General features: G+C 38.6%; 1 pseudogene; it reads left to right on the top strand.

Annotated features, from left to right (window-relative positions):
- The first annotated feature begins 3,742 nt into the window (after positions 1-3,742).
- LOC119058900 (protein MTO1 homolog, mitochondrial-like) lies at positions 3,743-5,660 on the top strand (annotated as a pseudogene).
- Positions 5,661-6,221: the final 561 nt, after the last annotated feature.

The following is a 6,221-nucleotide window of genomic DNA, read 5'->3' on the forward strand; positions in this document are numbered from 1 at the left end:
TGCTTCTAGGATTCTCTCCTTCATTTTAATTTTGGCTAATGTAATTATGATGTGCCTTGGTATGTTCCTTCTTGGGTCCAACTTCTTTGGGACTCTCTGAGCTTCCTGGATTTCTTGGAAGTCTATTTCCTTTGCCAGATTGGGGAAATTTTCCTTTATTATTTGTTCAAATAAGTTTTTCACTGGTGGCTGTGCCTTTCCCCCCTCTGGTACCCCTATAATTCGGATGTTGGAGCGTTTAAAGATGTCCTGGAGGTTCCTAAGACTCTCCTCATTTCTTTGAATTCTTGCTTCTTGACTCTTTTCTGTTTGGCCATTATTTGCTTTCTTGTGGTCCACTCCATTGATTTGAGTCCCAGTTTCCTTTTCATTGCTATTGGCGTCCTGTGCAATTCCATTCATTTCAATTAGTTTCGCCTTCATATATTTGTCTCATTTGTCGGTATAATCAACCAGTTCTGTGAGGATCCTGATGACCAGTGTTTTAAACTGTGCATCTGAGAGTTTTGCTATTTCTTCATCTCTTAGATCTATGGGCTCTGGGGCTTTGAGATCTTGTGACATTTTTGGTCTATTCTGGCGCTTTAAGTGTGAGAAGCAGTGCCTTGGACTCCCAGGTTGCTGGGTTGTGACGCTGTATGTGGGGGCGTGGTCAGAGCGAGGTAATGGCAATCGCCTCTGCTGTTTCTCACAGCTGGGTGAGGATTAGTGTCTTAGGTGGTTCACCTTGACCGGGCCACTCAGAGTTGCTGGGTTATGATTCTGTATGTGGAGGTGGGGTCAGAGCAGGGAAATGGCGGCGCCCTCCACTGCAGCTTGCCACGGGGACCCGCTGGGCCCTGGTCCAACCGCCCACTCCCTCACCTGTCCACCTGCACACAAATGTGCGACCACAGTCAACACGCAGCACCGCTCCCCCGCTGTCTCCCCCGAGGTCGCTCGCCTGGTGGCTTGCTAGGTCGCTCACTAGGTCCGACCCTGCGCCTGGATTCTGCGCATCTGGATTCCGCGCCTGAGTCGGCCTGAGTCTGGCTGACTGAGACCTCCTGTGCAATCCCGCTTCACCAGCCTCTGGTTTCGCCCCTTACCGGTCAGGCTGAAGAATTTGTTGTTAAGGGACTTCCGAAAAGTTCAATTTTCCATGTTCTGGCTGTGTTTTCTGTTGCTAATATTTAGTTGTCTCTAAACTTGGTTGTGTGAGAAGGCAGGGCACATCCACCTATGCCTCCATCTTGGCGGAAGTTCCGCACCATTGTTTTTAAAGTTTCCCTTTCTGTGTTTATTTCATTCCATTGAACTTATTTTATCAGTCTCTGCTTTAGCCAACTAAGAGCTTTTTTTCAGGCAGGAGACAGTATCTTATTAATTAGCATGTACTACTGTTAGCATATATTGTGTATTGATATCTTTTCAGTGAGATAATAAACTAATGAACTGATTTAAATATTGAAAAGTAACATATTTCTACATTCAGATATGCTGCAATAATTGATACTGTGATAGGCCTTCCAACATAAAAAAAGTATAAAACTGGACAAAGTATATGAAACAACTGTTTACAAACATTGGATAACAAGCAGGACAGGACCTGAGAGAAGGCAAACAAGGTAATTTATTTATTCCTGAAAACACTTTTCAGATCATGACCCTGGGCTAAAGCCAAAATAGAGCATAATGACCTCTTGCTGAGTTGGGGAGACCGAGATTAAAGTTCAGAGCTACTGAAGTAGCTGCAATCTGTGAGGCAGGCTATCGGAAAAAGAAAGAGAAAAAAAACCATTGCAAAGACAATGAACTATAAAAACCTGCAGGGATTTTATTAAATCTTTGGCTAAATACTAAACTGTACATGTATAGCTTAGGATATTGTAGGTCAGGAAAAGGAAAAGCAATTTGTGACCTGTAACTAGCCAAAGATTAAGCAAGAAAAACATGCAGAAATACAGTTAGTAGAAAAACATGTTAAAAACTAGTATAAATACCTTTAGCCCTGGCTGGTGTAGCTCAGTGGATTGAGCACAGGCCTGCTAACCAAAAGATTGCGGTTTGATTCCCCATCAGGGCACATGCCTGGGTTGCAGGCCAGTTCCCAGCAGGGGCCAGTTCCCAGCAGGGGCCAGTTCCCAGCAGGGGCCAGTTCCCAGCAAGGGATGCACAAGAAGCAACCATACATTAATATTTCTCTCCCTCTCTCCTTCCCTCCCCTTCTAAAGCTAAATAAATATTTTTAAAAATTCATTAAAACTAGTATAAATACCTTTAATAATTTAAAGAAAACCTATCAACATAATGAGAATCTTATAGAAAAATAGAAATTATAAAAAAGAACAGTATAGGAAATTTATAACTGAGAGATACAGTATCTGAAATGAACAATGTATTATAGAGAATCAGCATCAGATTAGAAAAGGTCAATATAGAATAAAATATCATTGAATTAAAGACAGCAATAGTGACAAAAAGGGTGAGATAGATAGATAGATAAATGATAGTAAATACATATCATCTATATATGTGTGTATACATACATCATATTTATATTATATATATCTAAAACAGTGATAGCACAAAGGGCAAGAGAGAAAAATTCATGGGTGCTATGTTCTTATATATGAGTTCTATAATATTAATTTGTTACATATTATAAACTGTAGAGTACCAATTTGAAAAGAAAAAATTATTTCAATAATCAGTGTATAAAAAATAAAATACAAAAATATGCAATAAAAAGTACTTAGGTAAACAACAAAAATAGCAGAACAAGTGGATAAAATAGAAAGTAAACAGGAAGATGATAGACTAAAACCCAAGCATATCAACTATGAAGCTAAATCTACATAGGCTAAAAATTCCATATATAAGGCAGAAATTTTGAAACTACATAAAAATATGAACAAAATTCAAATATATGCTGTTTACAAAACATGAACGTGAACCTTAAATATATAGTTATAAGGAGTTATAGTAGATAAAAGTAAAATGATTGCACAGATACAGTGTGCAAATTATAATAATGTTGATGCTTGGAAATCTACACTAATATCAGACAAAGTAAAATTTGGGAAAAGAAATATTACCAGAGTTCAGAGAGGTATGTTATAATTGTAAAATGGTGAATTTATTTAAAATATATAACAATCCCAAATTTGTATGGCCTATTAATAAATGTAGGCATATGTGAAGTAAAGGAAACACTAACAGAACTAAAGGGATAAGTAGAGTAGTCAGCCATTAAAGCTGTACTTTTCAACACTTCTTTTTTATTAATTTGTATAACAAGAATACAAAAAGCAGTAAAAGTATAGAATATTTGAAGTATACTAACACTTAAATTTAACTGAATTACGTTTTTTTAGGACTGTGAACAAAACATCTACAGAGTACATATTGTTTTCAAGTACACATGGTTTGTTCACCAATATAAACAGTATTTTGAGTCATAAAAATGCCTCTATGTATTTTGGAAAAGATTTTAAAAATGTAGAATTTGTTCTCTGACCAAAATAATTAAATTGGAAATCAATAGTAACAGATATCAGGATAATCATGAAATATTTAGGAATCACACGCTTCTGCATAATCCATAGGTAAAAAAGGAAATCACGTGAAATCAGAAAATATTTTGAAGTAAATAAAAAGAAACTGAACACATAATTGGTAGAATGCAATAATTTTTAAGATAAAATTTATAGCTTTAGCCGCTCGGTGCAGCTCCCGGACTCTGCTACTCACGCACCGCGTGGACACGATCGGACAGATGTCTTGTAATCCTTCCTTTGGTGGCATCAGAAAGGGGCATTTAATGAAGGAAGTTGATGCTTTGGATGGCCTGTGCTCCCGAATCTGTGACCAGTCTGGTGTACACTACAAAGTATTAAACCGACAAAGAAATCCTAAATACACCACTGCTCACTGTTCAGGAGGGAGCTGTAGAGGATCTTATTCTCTCAGAGCCAGAACCTGAGCCCACTGGAAATGCCGGGTCAGGGGTGTTGTTTTGCTGGATGAAAGCAAAGTACATGCAGACAGCGTGATTCTGACTACTGGGGCATTTCTGAGAGGCATGATTATAATTGGATTGGAGATGCATCCGGTGGGATGTTTAGGGGATCAGCCTTCCATAGGCTTGGCTCAGACCCTAGAGAAGTTGGGATTTGTGGTGGGAAGATTGAAGACTGGGACTCCACTCCAGATTGCCAAAGAGTCGATTACTTTCAGCATTCTAAACAAGTAGACACCAGACAACCCACCCAAATCATTTAGCTTTATTAATGAAACAGTGTGGATTAAGCCAGAAGATCAGCTGCCATGTTACTTGACTCACACCAACCCTAGAGTGGATGAGATTGTCCTTGAGAACCTTCACCTAAATAGTCATGTTAAAGAAACTACAAGAGGACCTCAATACTGTCCCTCCATTGAATCAAAGGTTTTGCGTTTTCCAAACTGTGTACATCAGGTTTGGTTGGAACCTGAAGGAATAGATTCTGACCTCATTTACTCCCAAGGGTTATCTGTGACACTACCAGCTGAATTACAAGAGAAAATGATCACGTGCTGATATCAGACGCTTGGAGAAAGCTAAAATGATCCATCCAGGCTATGGCGTTCAGTATGATTACTTAGACCCCCTTCAGATCACTCCTTCTCTTGAGACTCACTTGGTGCAATGGCTCTTCTTTGCTGGACAGATAAATGGCACTACTGGTTATGAGGAAGCTGCAGCTCAAAGTGTGATAGCTGGAATCAATGCAAGTCTTTGGGTCAGATGCAAGCCTCCTTTTGTCATTAGCCTAACAGAAGGCTACATAGGAGTCTTGATTGATGACCTCACCACACCAAAGAACCATACCGAATATTTACCAGCCGTGTGGAGTTTCATCTGTCACTGTGCCCTGACAATGCCGACAGGCGCCTCACTTTCCGAGGGTATGATGAAGCTGGCTGTGTGTCCCCACAAAGATATGAAAGGGCTTCTTGAATGAAGTCTTCTATACAAGAATGCATTTCCATGCTGAAATCCATTGAGTTTTCAAGTTCTAAATGGAAAAAGTTAATTCCAGAGGCTTCTATAAGTATGGATAAAAGTGTGCCTCTCGGAGCTCTAGATGTTCTGAAAAATGAGGAAGTTGACATGGAGTTACTGGCCAAGGCTGTTCCAGAGCCCTTGAAGAGGTACACTGAATGTAGAGAGCTAGTCAAAAGACTGAAAATAGAAGCCACCTATGAATCAGTATTGTTCCATCAGCAGCAAGAAATAAAGAACATCCAGCGAGATGAAGCTCTCCAGCTGCCAGCAGACCTAGATTATCTGACTCTCAGGAGTGTGTCTTTGTCCTCCAAAGTTCGAGAGAAGCTGCATTTCAGTCACCCGCAGACGACGGGGGCCACTAGCCGCATCCCTGGAGTGACACCTGCAGCTATCATCAATCTGCTCAGATTTGTGAGGACCAATCAGCAGAGAGCAGTGGCCATGACTGAGATGCCTAAAACTGGCCAATGCTTATGTGATACAGAGAAACTCAAAGAGCAACAGTTATAGCTTTCTATTCAAGGAAAACCTTTAGTTTATATAATTGTATAGATAGGTGATAAATATTTCTATATAGCACCTGTTAAAATAACCTTATTGGTTATTACAGCTTTGCCATTAAGTTATGAAGAAGACAGATTATCGTTGTGCTTTTTGCATATCTGAAAAAATAAACTCTTAATTTATACTCTTTGTCCTAGGTGCTCTAATACAATGAAGCTATTAATGTAAGTTTGTGCAAAGTTCATTAAAGAGAGATATAGTGGACCTAAAATAAAGCTGAGAAAAACGCTTGCAATTTGCTCCTTCATAAAGACTTTGTCCATTAAATATACCAAATTAAAAGTCTTACCTTTCTGTTTGTTTTGAAAAAAATTATAGCTTTAAATGCTCATAACCAATTTGCAAAATAAAGTATCTACCAAGTGTTTAAGGAAGAAATAATATTAATTCTAAATAGCATCTATAAAATAAAAGAAAAAACAGTATCCAGATCAATTTATGAAGCCACTATAACCCTGATACCAAATCTGACAAGAAAATTGTGGTTAAAGAAACCTAGAGATAAACATACCTCATAAACATCCACACATGTCTACAAATCTTAGCAGAAATCATTCTGAAATATATAGTTTAATACCAAGTGAAAAAGTAAGGTTTATCCCATGAAGCAAAGTTTACTTATCAT

The sequence above is a fragment of the Artibeus jamaicensis genome, unplaced genomic scaffold, assembly GCF_021234435.1.
Source record: "Artibeus jamaicensis isolate MK-2021 breed Jamaican fruit bat unplaced genomic scaffold, CSHL_Jam_final scaffold_1283, whole genome shotgun sequence".
NCBI classification, from domain to species: domain Eukaryota; kingdom Metazoa; phylum Chordata; class Mammalia; order Chiroptera; family Phyllostomidae; genus Artibeus; species Artibeus jamaicensis.